General features: G+C 42.5%; 1 pseudogene; it reads left to right on the forward strand.

The window, feature by feature from the left end:
- The window catches only part of LOC101410690 (contactin-associated protein-like 3), a 191,870-nt pseudogene that overhangs the window by 28,142 nt on the left and 147,617 nt on the right, over positions 1-16,111 (forward strand).

A 16,111-nucleotide genomic window follows, 5' to 3' on the forward strand; every position in this document is an offset into this window, starting at 1 on the left:
ACCAAAATGGAACCATGTTTGATAGCTGTGTTTCAAAATTTGTATGTCAGCTGCAGCAAATATAACATGAAAAAGATCATTGTTGGGAAAAGGGGAAAAGGGTTTGATGTTGGATATATAGGAGCCTCCTATATTGTTTAGGTGAATTACTGTGATCTAAAACTTTTTTGAAGACAAAATTAAAAATTAGAAAATGATTAAAAGAAAGAAAGGATGTAGACACTGAGGAAAACTGAAGGAAAGTTCCTTGCCACTGTACATACAGGGCAACACCTATTGCAGTGATGAAAGGCAAAATGCTTGAAACAAAGCTTTATAATATTTTTCATTTCATTAATACACCAATTTATTTTTATTTTATTTAAGTATTGCTAAATTATTTTGTATTCTATTTCTAAACTTTAAGCCCATCACTGTTTTTCAATTTCCTATTAACTGAATTTGGCAATATATTAAGCTTCATGTTGAAGAAGTTTTGGACCACAGAGAGGTTCAACCATGGCAGGGGAGCAACACTGGTGTGGGGTGTTATTGATTGGAGGTCACATGAGTGGGGGAGAGTTCTCCAAGGCATGTATAGTAGGGGAAATAAAAATGTTCTGACATATGTTGGGTATTTTTATAGTAGTTACAGTTACAAACATCAACTGAGGGAGTGCTGAGTTCCTACCCAGGGGAGTTCTGCTACATTCCCCAATGGAACAACAATAATCGCCCAAGTGCAATGGCAAAGACCAACAAGGAAGGATGGTCCAATAATGAGCCCTTGATCCTGATGACTATGCTTATGAACCTGTGTGCCTGAAATATGAACTAGGCCTAGAACTACAGGTGCATAAGAGTTACCTCCTGAAAGCCTCCATGTTGCTCACATGTGGCCACTCTTTAAGCCAAACTCAGTATGTAAATGCATTACCTTCCCACCACTATGGGACATGACTCCCAGGGATGAGCCTCCCTGGTACCAAGGTATGACTACCAAGCACGAGCTGATGGTGTAACTAGAAAGATACCTTGAATAAATGGGTCAACTCAGAGCAGCAGAATATCTCAGCCTACATGTAGAATCATGTGTTAAAAACTGCTTTTTAAATTTGAGTGAAATGGAGAATGGCAAAGACAAATGAGTTTGTATGGCTAAGAGTCTTCAAAAAGGAGTTGGGAGGTCATCAGTAGGGTCACACTTATGCAGGACCCCTGAGAGAGTCAAAGTAGATACAACCGTAGGTGCTGGTTCTCCTGAAGGCTATGGAGACCCATAGGGTATATAGTCACAGCAGATAGATTTGGAGTTCTGTGCCATGTCAGAGGGCCCTAATTTGGAATTTGTGCTCCTGAGTGTGATGGAGCTGGACTCAGGTGTGACCTCCCTACCCACACTTATTGTCACTTTTACTGAACCTGTGGTTGGTGCTAGGGATGGTGCATACTCAGGGGACTTGAATCTCTAGACTGTCCATGTGCCAGCTGGGCCCTGAGCCTCAGCAGAGTTGTGACTCCTGTTTCTGGTTCATTGGACTTACCCAGGTCAGCTAACAGGGAGGTGATGATGGTCAAATGCCACACCAGGGAATCAAGAGTGCCAACAACTACAAGCAGAGGAATTGCATCCAACATCCGTGTGGAATTTAAGCCCCCTCTTGATCTAGAGGTGGAGAGGACAGCACCATCCCAGGGTCCACAGAATGGAGGAATAAAATATGGATTAGGGTGGACTTACTGATATTCTACTATAAAACTATTGTGACTAGTAATAGAAGAAATTGTAGCATTGAGGTGGAGAAAGTGATCACAGAATTTGCTGAGGGCAGGGAGAGGGAAGAAGAGATGTGATGTGGGGGCATTTTTAGGACTTGGAGTTGTCCTAAATGATACTGCAGGGTCAGATTATGGACTTTATATATTCTGCATTAACCTACTGAATGTACTGGGGGAGAGTGTGAACTACAGGTAAACTATTATCCACGTGGTTCAGCGGTGCTCCAAAACGTGTTCACCAAGTGCGATGAATATGCTGCAAAGATGGAGGAGGTTGTTGATGTGGGAAGAGTAGGGTGGGGGAATAGGGGTATACAGGAACTTCATATTTTTTAATGTAACATTTTTTGTGTGATGTATATATCTTCAGAAAATACAATTTACAAAAATGACGGTGTGGGGGAGGGGTATATGGGAACCTCATGTTTTTTATATGTTTTTTAATGTAACATTCTTTATGATCTATTAAAGTTAATTTTAAAAGTTTAAAAAATAAAATTAATTAAAATAAAATTTTTTAAAAAGTTCAATGCTGAAGACCCAGGAAGTCAGCACCCAGAGGAAAGAGAAGCCAGGACCAGGAAAGAAGGAACCTTGAACCCAGAGAAAAGCAAGCCCCAGGAACAAAGGAACCCAAGAAGCCTGAACCCTCACAGACGTCGGCAGCCATCTTGCTTCAACACACGAAATTAGACTTTGGTGAGGGAAGTAACTTATGCTTTATGGCGTGGTATCTGTAAGCTCCTTCCCCAAATAAATACCCTTTATGAAAAACAACCAGTTTCTGGTATTTTGCATCAGTACCCCTTTGGCTGAGTAATACATGTATCTTCCATGTCTCTAGTTCATACGTAAAATCATTTTTTTAAACCTTTTGAACATATGATCATACAGTTATGGTAATAGTTTTAGTGCCCTTGTCATTTGTGTCATTCCTGTGTTGATTTAATTGACTGATTATTTTTCTCCTCAGTGTGTATTTTATTTCCCTGATTCTTTGCCTTTGTATGCATCGTGGCTTTTATTGGATGCTGTAGCAGTTTGATATTATCGATGAATCCCAAAAAGAAATACTGGGTTATGTTTGTAAACTGATCTTTTCTTCTGGGCATATTAGAGTATATTGATTCAGGGGTTTTACTTTTACTTGATTAATGATTGAAGCTTCGATTGGGCCATGTCAGTAGGATGTTGAGTCCCTGTCCACCAGGGAGAGAAACAGAGCTGTTTGCCTGATAGTCTACAGCTGGTCTTGTGGAGAGAGCAAAGCAGCTGAGCCCAGAGAGAAAAGGAGCCCCAGGAAGAGAGGAACCCAAGAAGCCTGAACTCTAGGCAGACATTGGCAGCCATCTTGCCCCAACACGTGGCTACAGACTTTGGTGAGGGAAGTAAATTTTGCTTTTGGCCTGGTAACGTAAAGCTTCTACCCCAAATAAACACCCTTTATGAAATCCAACAGATTTATGGCATTTTGCATCAGCACCCCTTTGGCTGACTAATACAGATGTTAGAGTTTACTTCATTTTCATTTGGATTCTTTTGCATTCCCATAAGTATTCCTGCTCTTTGTTATGGAATACCATTAAGCTTCCTAGAAACAACTTGGTCCCTTCTGGTCTTGCTTTAAGCTGTGTTAGGTGGAGTACAGCATTTCACCTAGGGCTATTTAGTCCTGCTGCTTTGACAAATCAATTAACATTGGTATCTTTACAATCCATGGTTCCTCTTTTTAGTCAGGACTTTAGTTTTTCTCTTTAGTGTTTGATAGTCCAGACCTGAATTTCAATAGATTTTCATGTATTTAATTTTAAGATTTTTCTTTCTTTAAAGATACTTCTGTTGAGGGTAAAATGATTTTTGGGTATGAGTCAGGATCTGGGAGGAAAAGCAAGCACAGGATTTTAACTGAATGTGGTGTCTATGAGTTCTATGCAGCTGAGATGGTCCCTGATGGAAAGCATCTAGGGGACAAGATCCTCTGATTGGACCTGAGCTCTGTTAAGGACAGTTTGAACCTCTGTCGAGGACCAAACATGGAGCAGGAGCAGGAGCAGGGAGCTCAGGGGGGACCTGCTTGCTCATCTCCCCCTGGATGTCCTGACCCAGGGATTCCTGCCCCTCAAACAGCACAGCAGGAAATGGCATCAGACGCTCCCCAGCCCAGAAGCCCTGGTGGAGCCTTCTAGAAAGGAACTTCCTAGTATGATACGTGTTTTAACTTTAGCAGACAGTCTACTGATGGGATGTGACAAGAGAGGCTAACACCACTCTACTAAATAGAGAAAATGTCTGGAAGGGACAGTTACCGAGAAATGGCTTATTAGAATCTTTTGTGCTTACTGGAAATACTTACTTTTTACCACAATGCAATTCCCAAGAATGAAAATAAGATATAAAATCAATGATTTTGTCTAAATAAATCAGGAAATGACATTGAAAATATGTTAAGAATGGAGAATCATTTAAAATTACCTAAAATATATCAATCTCTGATGTAATTAACATTGCCAACACTTCATTAAATGACTCACTGTAGTAAACTTTTTCTCCCTTTTTCTGTAAATTATTACCTTGTGCATGTGGGATTTTGCTCACCAGGCCAGAGACATGTGGAACTCAGACATGCCCGAGGACAAAACTCCCCTAAATCTGCACCCACCCCCAGCAGGTCTAGTACCTGCAAGGTCCTAGAAGCACTTGATGAGGCCCCTTCCCCAGACCTTATCCAGTGACACTGGTGTTTCTTGAGAGTCGGCTCCATCGTGATGGATGTGCCTGACCGTGTACTCAGCTCTGGAGGAGTAGACCCCAGACCAGCTCTGGAGGAGTTCTTTACTGAGGGGCATTCCAGAAAGTCCTGTGGGGGGCAGGGAAGGGGTGAGGAGTGGAGTGAGGCAGAGAGAGACAGAAGTCAGTCACTGGTGCCAGGCCTCAGGGGCCCACCGAGGGCCCCTAGGGACGTCCCACCAGAGGCGAGGTTGCCAGTCCCATCCCGTTGGGACACCTGCTGGCACAGCCAGAACCCCTGCTGCAAGCAACAGTGTGGATGAGGTCAAAGCCTTTAGGATTAGAAACATGGTCAATTCTGAATGACTTGGTCCAGCCAGCTACTATCTATTATCCATCTATTTATCTATCTGTCTATCATCTATCTATATCTATCATCTATATATCTATCTATTATCCATATCTACCTATCAATCTACCTGCTTATCAATTTGTGATCTATTCCACCATCTATTATATATCTGTCATATCTTCTATCATCTACTCTGTCTTCTACATGTCCTCTAACTTTACTTAACATATACCTATCTTCTACTGTATCATCTATCTATATCGATCATCTATCGATCATCTATCTATCTATCTATCTATCTATGTATCTATCTATCATCTCTCTAACATCTATCCAGGAGATTCCCTTACCTTGGGCTCACTCATGTAGCTTTTCACACATAATCCACCTTAAATATGAATAAACATCCCTCAGGAGTATACACACTCAAACAATCAAAAGATTCAAGGTGCTTTGATTAGGCATTCATAACTAAACCATGGAGTTAGGCTGATTCACTCAGATTTCCAACCTTTGAGTCTAAGATTTTCCAGTGTATAGCTATGTTAACAGATGAAGCACAGCAAAATAAACTGCTCGTGATTTCCTATGCTTTCATCTAGCCTCACAGGCTGGGGCCATGTCTGAATGAGGCAAGGGCATGAGGTCCAGGACCTGGGAGAAAGGTGGGCTGCAGAGGGCCATGCAGGGAATTAGGGAGACAGAAGGTGGGCATGGTCACAGGAGCTAGGAGACATGAATAAGGGTCAGCGCCAGGTTTTGTTTTCAGATTTCTTCAGTGTCCTTCAGATTCCACATACCTCCTGGAAATTGCATGTTTTCTGTCCTGAGTTGTTTATAGATGAGATTCTATTTTATAGTCTGGCCTTGTTGCTAAATAGAAAGTTAGGCTTTTGTGTTTTTTTGCTAAAAAACAGGTGTCTCTCTGTTACTCTTATGAACCCCGCCCCCTGTCCTGCCACTCAGAAAGGTTTCTCAGCGCGTCCTCCTGGTGTGTCGGGGTCCAGTTTATTTGGGTGTGATGAGCTCCTTTCGGCACACGTGGCCTCCTGCCACTGTGTTGGTGCAAGCGTTTACTGCAGCAATGGGTCTGCTCAGGTTCAGAAGGAAAAGAAGGTTCAGTTGTTCCAGAGCTGGAAACATCACAAGCCAGATGCTCAATCTGGGGCTGTCTGCCTCGCTCTATCTCTGTGTCTGCTCTGTCCATCCAGGCTCCCACACCAGGCTGACTGGCCAGCTCCGGGGCCACAGCGGAAGACAGTGGTTCTTTCTCCAATGAACATTTTTGTGGTAAATTGACATTGCCATGAGCTACACCTGTGTTAGGAGGTACCAGGGATTAAACCCAGGACCTCGTACATGTGAAGCAGGCACTCAACCACTGAGCTACACCCGCCCCACACTTTTCAATAAGTTTTCATAAATACATGGACCTGTGTAGCCACACTCACTGGTGACATATAGAACTTTCCCATCCTTCTGGAAAGTTCCCTGGCACCTCATCCAGTCAGTCCCCACCAGTTCTTCCTAGTGCTCCAGGTACATGTCTGCTTTTAACTTGATGTATTGTCTTTGAGCTTCGTCCATGTTGCTATGGGTATTAACGCCTGAGTCCTTTTCCTTGCTGCATCATATTCCCTTGTATAGATTAAACCACAAGTCTTTATCTGCATCTGTTTGATAGACATTTAGATGATTTCCAATGTTTTCCTACCATTAATAAAGCTGCTGATGAGCACTGGCTTATAAGTTTTTGTGTGAGCATATATTTATTTCTCTTGGGTGAGTGAGAAGACTGGGTCACCTGGTAGATGAGTGTTCAAATTTTGAAAGCTGTGAACAAGCTTTGCAAAATGGTTCTTCCATTTAGGATTCCTACCTGCAGTGACAAGAGCCTAGCCTTCCTTCATCCCCCAGCACTTGCTGTGGGGAATCTTTTAAGTTTATAGACTCGAGAAAGCGTGTGATGGTTTTCCATTTTAGTTTTAATTTTAATTTTCCTCGTGAATAAAGATGTTGAACATTTTTCAAGTACATGTTCACCATTTTTAGCAGTTTAGTATTGTTTATGAATTCCAAAACTAGATAATGGATTAAGTTTGTAAATTGGTCTGTTTCTCTGGGAACATTAGACTGTATTGAATTCAGAGGTTTCTATTTTATTTGATTAAATTATGATTAGGGCTTTGACTGGGCCATGTCAGCAGGATATTGAGTCCCTGCCCCCTTGGTGGGTGGAGACTCACAGAGAAAACAGCAGGCAGGAGTTGGTAGGAGTTTTGAGCTGGAGCCCTGAGAAGTAAACATGCAGAAGAACACAAGAATAGAGATGGCCCCAAAGACATGGCAGATGCGCTTGGAGAAAGAGAGCCTGATAGCTATAGCTGAACTTGCAAAGAGAACAAAGCAGCTGAGCCTGGAGAGAAATGAGCCCTGGGAGAGAGATGAGACGTATCCCAGCCTACAGCTGATCCTGGAAAAACTTGGGACCACGAAGTCTTAAGGGGAAGAGGAAGAGGAAGACTGAATTTCAGCAGCCAACTTGCTCCAACATGTGGAAATAGACTTTGGTGAGGGAAGAAACTTATGCTTTATGGCCTGGTATCTGTAAGCTCCTACCCCAAATAAATACCCTTTATAAAAGCCAACAGATTCCTGGTACTTTGCATCAGCACCATTTTGGCTGACTAATACACCATTCATATATTTTCTTTTGTGAAGTATCTAGACAGGTGTTTTGACCATTAATTTATTGGGGTATCTTTTTTATGAGTTTTTTATGAATTTTTTTTCTGAATAAAGTCCAAAACATAAAAATAAAGTTTTCCTATGTCTAGAAGAAAGCATATGAAATTATCCTTATGATCTTGGAGTAGACAACGAAATTTTAAATAGGATACAAAATTACAATGCATAACGGAGAAATAACAGCCTGGATTTGATCAAAATTTTTTTAAAAAACTTCTCTTTGAGAATTGCCATTTACAAAACATTTTCTCAAGCCATAGTCTTAGAAAAAAATATCCACTAAATATATATATATATAATATACATATGTCCACTAAAGGGCTTGTTTGCAACATACATAAAAAGCAACTCTCCTTAGTATTTCCGACCAATGTCAGAAACCTTGGCAACATGGATGGGCCCTTCGACCACTAACCTCGGTGTGTTGGGTGGGGAAATGATGGTGGTGGCCCCCAAAATGAAAGAAAATGAGAGTGGGTTCTGAGTAGGCAAAAGCGCACTTTCTATTCCAGTGGGATGGTATAGGAGCACGCCGTTCCTTTGTCAGTTACTTAGGGGGAGTGGGGAGTGGAGAAATGTTGGTGTTTCTATCCTGTGGTAGGAGAAAGGATTTACTCAGAATGGAGCAGTAACTTTAGGTAATGTATGCAGAATCACACATATTACTTAGGCTGTTTATAAAGGAGATTTTACCACATTTCTGAATTGCCCATAGGTCTGCAGGAGAGTTTGTGTTTTATTTCTAATGCAAACAATTGGTGAAATCATATTTTTTTGTGAATGCATTGTTTCAAATAAAGAGCACACATTGAAATTGTGGAAAAGGACAGAAAGGAGACCTGGCAGAGTGACTTTCACATGTGTAGATGATTGTATGTTGGTTTGGAAGTTCACTTACCATGAAAAGACAAGTGAGTGCCCCTGCCTGCTGGTCCTGCCGGCATCAGATCACAGAGGGAGCAGGCTGGTGGGGCCTGGGTTCTGAACACTCCTTTGGGGGCAGCCAAGCAGGGCTCTCTCTTTATTCCCAGGGTCATCTCCATGACCTTGTCAGTCTCCAATGACCCACATCCGCTGGGTCCCCTGGTAACTGCCAGGCAAGGGGTCCCTCTGCAGAGGGAATCTGTGTCAACAAGGGAGTGTGGTGCACTAATCAGAAACCAGTTCTGTGGCTTACTGTCCTGGGCATGGAAAGCCCTGACCTGGGGGTGTCTCTTCCTTAAGGGCATCCTCTTCGGAGGAGGAAAGCTGCACCTACAGGCCCAAAGCGTGGAATCCCGGCTGAAGGAAAATGGTCCTACTGGTTTCTCTTCTCCCTCCCATCTCAAGAGTGGGAAACCCAAGGCTTGAAGTCTGGACTCTCTTACCCCACTCAGCTAACATGGAGTTGAAGAATGTCAACCACCACACCATGGAGCCTAGAGTGCCTACAACTGAAAGCAGGAGGATTGCATCCAGTATCCATGTGGAATCTAAACCCCCTCTTGACATAGATGTGCAATGGACACAACCAGTCCAAGGTCCACAGAGAAAATGTGGCATTGGTGTGGGAAAAGTGGCCATGGTGGCTGCTGGGCGCAGGGAATGGGAGGAAGAGATGAGATGTGGAGGCATTTTTGGGTCTTGGAGTGTCCTGGGTGGTGCTTCAGGGACAATTATCAGACATTTTAGATCCTCCCAGGGCCCACTGGATGGAACGTGGGAGAGTATGGGCTATGATATGGACCATTGACCATGAGGTGCAGCGATGTCCAGAGATGTACTTACCAAATGCAATGGATGTGTCATGATGATGGGAGAGAGTGTTGCTGTGGGGAGAGTGGTGGGGTGGGGGTGGTGGGGTTGAGTGGGACCTCATATTTTTTGAATGTAATATTTTTAAAAAATGAATAATAAAAAACATGAGTCATCCCCCCCCAATAAAAAAGAAATACTGTAAATTCTCAAAATATATGCTACATTCACTTGTAGTTGGCTTTTGTTGGTGGTGATGATGTGCTAATAGAAATGCTTACCAACCCTTCAGCACCAGGGCAGGGGTGGAATTTAAACAAAATTCCTCAGTGAGAAAGTCACCTGAGTGTCAGAAAGGGGTAAATCCAGATAGACTCTCACCCCAGAAACAACCGAACACCCCACCCCTTTCTCTCTCACCCTCACAGGGACTTTTCTGGAGCCTGTAAATTAGGAGCAATTATGTAAGGAGGAAAAAAGCACAAACGGATGATTTACATCTGAAACAGTGCAATTATCTCAGAGGGAAGCTTGGTGGCAATTTCAGTGAAGCCATTTGCTTGAGTGAAACATAGGCGCCCCACCTAAGTGCTCTGCTGCTTTCTTGGCCTCTTCATCCTGAGCTCTCACTGCCCTGCACCCCTTAAATGCCAGAGACGGCCCCTCGTGTGATGCTCCCTTGACTAAGTAGACCAGGGATGGGGATGGCTTCTCCTGCCAGGTGGTCCACCCAGAGGGAAGTGCGCACCTTTCCCTCTCTCTCCCTGCGGTGGTGGTGGTGATGGTGACCCTGAGGTGGCCTGCCTTGTGGAATGCACAGGCTTCCAGGCAGAAACTACCCTGCATTGGGACCTCGCAGCCACGTCGTTTACAGCCAGATGGCAGTGTGAATTTGATACTTTACTTCAGTACATTCTTGGAGTGAAATGTGCCTCTGTTGAATCATAATTTGGGGATCAGGTAAAAAAGTGAAAAGGCTGATTTCAAAAATAACATGCTCAAATAAATTTTAAAGTTTTTCTTTAAAAATAGCACCACCATAACCTGGAGGATACTGGACAAATTTACTCAGTCTTGGGATCTCCTTTTCCTCGTCCATACAGGGAGATAAGCACACTCTTCTAGACCAGATAGTCTAGCAGAATCCCCAGGCGCCTCCACTCCTTACCTAACTGAAATACTCAGGCCACCATTGTAGCAGCTTTTTCAGATCCTTGCAGATTAAAAATGGAGGCAACAGATAAAAGAACATCTGCATTTGTGACCATTTAGGAAACTTTTAACTGAAAAACCCCCGGTGAACTCACCTCTTTTATAAGTCACTGCACTAATAATTCCTTCATCCAGGTAAAGGCCTGTGCCCCAAGTGTCTTGGTTGAAGAGCATTTGCTATTGACTTAAGCCACTCTCTTACCTAACTCTCCTTGAACAGTTTGTTACTAAGTAGACCTTATCTATTTGTACTATTTGTTACTAAGTTGAGCTTATCTATTTGTGCTATTAACATTCATTAATAAGGTCATTTATTTGTACTGTTTGTACCTAAGTTGATCTTATCTAAGTTAGTATTTGTTACTAAGTTGATCTTATTGATCTGTACTATTTGTTACTAAGTTGAGCTAATGTATTTGTAGTATTTGCTACTAAGTTGAGCTTATCTATTTGTACTATTTGTTACTAAGTTGATCTTATCGATTTGTACTATTTGTTACTAATTTGGCTGTGGACCAGTCCTCAAACCTGTCTCCCTGAATTGGAAGTACTGTGGTTTTTTTGTGACACTGAATGAGGAGGTAGGTTATGTAGAAAATGATAGTGGGATATGGGAGTGGAAGTTGGGCATCACTCCCAATAATGCTGTGAGGCTAGAAAGAGAGGTCAGGTTAGAGGTTGTCTAAATCTGAGTCTGTGCAGCTTGATGACACACTCACATCACTGAAAGTTTAAGGTTTACACTCTTGCACGTGTCACGCAGACTAATTCATTAGAACTGGCTTGGTCCGTTCTGGACTGTCATGTTATTTTGTATAAACATTGAAGGCTACCTACAGGAGAATCAGACTTCAGGGTTGCAAAACAAAACAAAGGGATATGAGCAAGGGCCAGTTACTAATCATTTCCTTATGTTCAGTTATAAGGTAAAGATTATTCAGTTTACAAAACAGCAGTGACATCAAAGAAACAAAACATCTGAATTACAGTTCAGTGAGTCACAATAGTTACAGATATTGCTTCTGGATATTTTTAAAGAGTAACATATATCAAAGCTATATTGTAATATATCAAGGGTTAGTAAGTGCCTAAAATACAATTCAGTGGGCTAAAATGTATTTGTTAATTTATGATCAGTTACAGTGCTTCATAACATAGGCCTTTGACATGGATCTGCCTTGAGGTCCACCTGGACTCCTTGTCCTTCTCCACTGGAAGTGACTCTCTTCCTGTGAGGGTGACTGTGTCTTGGGGGAGATGTGTTGAGATAGGCAAAGCTGTTTTCCTCATTTTTCACATGGCAACTTTAGCATTCATCAGGTCCCATCCAGGACACTCATGGTGTTTGCCCAATGGTGCTGCCCTCTGATATTCCTCCCACATTTATTAATTGGGATTCCCCTCAGAGGAAGAGCTTCCCACCCCCAAGCATGATTTTATGTGATTTTGTTTGTTTGTTTTGGTGTGGACTCCTTGCATTCTTTGAGAAGCCCCTCCTCTGAGCACTTACTTTCCTGCACTGTAAGATGTTCTAGGCTCATTTGTACTTTCCCTGCCTCAGCCCTGGACCAACCATTTCTGCAAGGATCCCTGCTCAAGTTATTGGAGAAGGGTGTTTAGAAATCACTCTCTGGAGGTGGGGTTACTCGGAGCTCCTGGATTTTGTGGCTCCCTGGCCTTGCAGGCAGACCTAGGAAATACGTGTGCACACAAACCACTGTGCACACATGCACACACTCATACACATCTCTTATATAAATTGAACACCATCCTGTAGCCAGTGTGCCTGGGTGTTTGTCTAAAACACAGGTTCATTTATTGGTGTCTCTAGTCCATCTCGGTTTTCCCATTGGCTTCGACTGCTTGCTTCTGGAGCAGGTGGAGACAGTATGGCACTTCACAGTGGTGCTCAGTCAGAGCTCTGCACAAGATGCTCAGGGATATCTGACCCCTGAGTAGCCCTGCCATCCCTTCCCATTGCTCTGTGCCTTCTCCTCCCACCCCTGTGGGTGGGCCACCTCTGCAGCTTCTGGTTTATACTCCATCACTTTTCCATAAATGAGCAGTTGTTAGCTATTTCCTTATTCCCCCTTCTTTCTCTAACAGGGTAGCAGACTCTAGATAGTCTTTGGAGCTTCACTACTTTCATTTAGTAATACATACTGGGAGTCAGCCCATATTGGTTCTTGGAGATCTTACACTTTTTTTTTTTTTAATAGCTTCATAGTTCTCCATTATGTGGATGTCCTGCAGTTTATTCAACTACTCTTCTACATATTTAGTGTTGTGTATGAGATATGTTACAGATATTTTCTCCAATAAAAAAGCTTTATCCTATATCAAGATTAAAAAGGTTAAGATTAGGGTTAGGGTTAGGTGAAGAAGGTCAACTACGACACCAGGGAGCCAAGAGTGCCTACAACTGCAAGCGGGAGAATTACATGTGGGATCTAAGTCCCCTCTCAATGTAGAGGTGGAGTGGACATAACCATCCTAGGGTCCACAGGATGGAGGAATAGAGTATGAATTAGAGTGGACTTACTGATATTCTACTATGGAACTATTGTGATGAGTAATGGAAGAAATTGTAGCATTGATATGAAGAAAGTGGCCATGGTAGCTGCTGAAGGCAGGGAAAGGGAAAAAATGATATGATGTAGGGGTATTTTCAAGACTTGGAGTTGTCCTGGGTGGTACTGCAGGGACAGATGCTGGACATTGTATGTCCTGCCATGGTCCACTGGGTGGACTGAGGGAGAGTGTAAACTACAATGTAAACCATGATCCATATAGTGCAGCAGTGCTCCAAAGTATATTCACCAAATGCAATGAATGTGCCATGATGAAAGAAGTTGATGATATGGGAGGAGTGGGGTGAGGGGGGGGTGGTATATGGGAACCTCTTATATTTTTTTAATGTAACATTTTTTCAAAAGTAAAGAGAGAGAAAAATAAAAATAAAACAAGATTAGAAAGGAATTCATGCAAGTTCTCTTCAAGTACTTGTGTGGTTTCATTTTTAAGTGTAGATCCTTGACCCATTGGGAACTGATTCTTGTATATGTTGTGAAATATTGATCTACTTTTATTTTTTTTTCCCAAAGGACAACCTGGTTGTCCCAGCACCATTTATTTAAAAAACCACCTTTTCCTGGTTTTTGAGATGCACTTTTTTCACATGCAGAATTTCTACATATATTTGGATGTGATTCTGGAATCTTTGGCCTATTCCACTGAGCTATGTGTTTTACTGATGCTTGTACTTACCAAGGCTGTTGGATGCATCTTTTTTTTTTAATTTATGTATTTATTTATTTCTCTCCCTTTCCCCCCTCCCCCACCCTGGTTGTCTGTTCTTTGTGTCCATTTGCTGCATCTTCTTTGTCTGCTTTCTGCTGTTGTCAGTGGCACAGGAATCTGTGTTCTTTTTGTTGTGTCATCTTGTTGTGTCAGCTCTCCATGTCTCTGTGTGTGTGGCAGCATTCCTGGACAGGCTGCACTTTCTTTCACACTGGGCAGCTCTCCTTACAGGGTGCACTCCTTACGCGTGGTGCTCCCCTACGTGGGTGACACCCCTGCGTGGCATGGCACTCCTTGTGAGCATCTTAAAGTCTGTGAGTTCTTTTTCTTTTTCTGGAAAGTTTCACTTGGATTATTGTCTTTAGTAATTTTCACCCCACCACTGTGTTTTTCTTCTCAAGGATTCCAGTAATATGTGTATCATTCCTTCTTGCCTATCTTCCATTTTCATTACTTTCTCTGTGACTTTTTACTTTTTCTCTTAATTTTATTCTCTTGTTTTCCTGCCTTTCTTTGGTGTCTCTTATTGTTTTTCCACTTGATTCTCTTCTCCCTCAGGCACCTTGCCATTTATGCCTTATTATTGAGGTAATTTGTGTTTTCCTTCCATTTCCTTCCTGAGGTAAATCAATTCACTTTTCATTTCTCCCTCTTTTATGGTCCATGTTTGTTCTGAGATTTAGATTTCTGACTCAGGTGGATTTTCAGATCCTTAAAGCTCATATGTATAAAATTCTATTTTATTTTTTTATTTTTTAAACTATTTTTTAAAGATACATAGATCACAACAAATTTTACATTAAAAAATATAAGCGGTTTCCATATACCCCAAATCCCAATGCCCACACTCCTCCCACGTCATCAACCTCTTTCATCACTGTGGCACATTCATTGTATTTGTTGAATACATTTTGGAGCACTGCTACACTACATGGTTTGTGGTTTACATTGTCATTTTCACTCTCCCCCAGTGCATCCAGTGGGCCATGCCCCAAAATGGCCCCACATCACATCTCTTCTTTCCTCTCCTTGCCCTCAGCAACTACTGTGGCCACTGTCTTTACATCAATGATACAATTTCTTCCACAGCTAGAGGCACAAAAGTTCTATAGTAGAATACCAGTATGTCCACTCTAATCCACATTTTTTTCCTCTATCCTGTGGACCCTGCGATAGTGATGTCCACTCCACCTCTAAATCAAGAAGGGGTTTAGATCCCACATGGCTGATGGATGTGTTTCTCCTGCTTGCAGTTGTAGGCACTGTCAGTTCCCTGGTGTGGTGGTTGACCATCTCCAACTCCCTGTTAGCTGACCTGGGAAGTCCAACAAACCAGTAGGAATTGCAACTCTGCTGAGACTCAGGGCCCAGTTGGCACATGGCCAGTCCAGAGATTCAAGTCTCCTGAGTAAGCTCAAATGTGGCCACTCTCTAAGCCAAATTCAGCATATAAATGCATTACTTTCCCCCCAGAATGGGACATGACTCCTGGGGATGAACCTCCCTGGCACAGAGGGATTACCACCAATCACCAGCTGGTGATGCAACTAGAAAAATATCTTGAATAAAAGGGGGAAATGGTAAAGACAAATTAGTATATATGGGTAAGAGAATGAATTGGGAGGTCATCAGAGGGGTCATGCTTACACACATCTCAGCAGGACCCCAGAGACAGCCAAAGCAGATACAACCCTAGGTACTGGTACTCCTGAGGGCTACAGAGACACACAGGTTCTATGGTCATGGCAGATGACTCTGGAGTTCAGTGCCTTGCCAGTGAGCCCTACTTTGGAATTTGTGCTCCTGAGTGTGATAGAGTTGGACTCAGATGTGACCTCTCTATATAGGCCTCTTCTGTCACTTTTACTGAACTTGTGGTTGGTGCTGGGGTTAGTGTATACTCAAAGCTCATTTGAGTATATTTAATTTTGTGTGGAGTGTAGCATTAGTGTCTCCTTCTTTATGTTGGTTTAAGAGGGCAGGGATTTTCCTCAGTGGTTCGTGAGCATTTGTTGCCTTGTGCTCTCAGTTCTCTGTGATTTCACTCACCTCCTTGCTGTTTTGGTGGTATTGATGCCACTTTCAGTCTCCCAACATCCTGTCCAGCAGCATTTTGTCTGTCTGACAACTTCTAGGCACAATTGTTTTTTCTTTGTTTTGGTGGGGTGCTCCAAATCCTTAAATACTATGGTTCTCTTTTCACCTTGCAGGGCCTGGATTTTCCCTTTTTCTCTTACCCTTTCACCACCCATTGCCATTTTTCTTGCTCAAAAGTTCTGC

This window comes from Dasypus novemcinctus, chromosome 6 (genome assembly GCF_030445035.2).
Source record: "Dasypus novemcinctus isolate mDasNov1 chromosome 6, mDasNov1.1.hap2, whole genome shotgun sequence".
Classification (NCBI taxonomy): domain Eukaryota; kingdom Metazoa; phylum Chordata; class Mammalia; order Cingulata; family Dasypodidae; genus Dasypus; species Dasypus novemcinctus.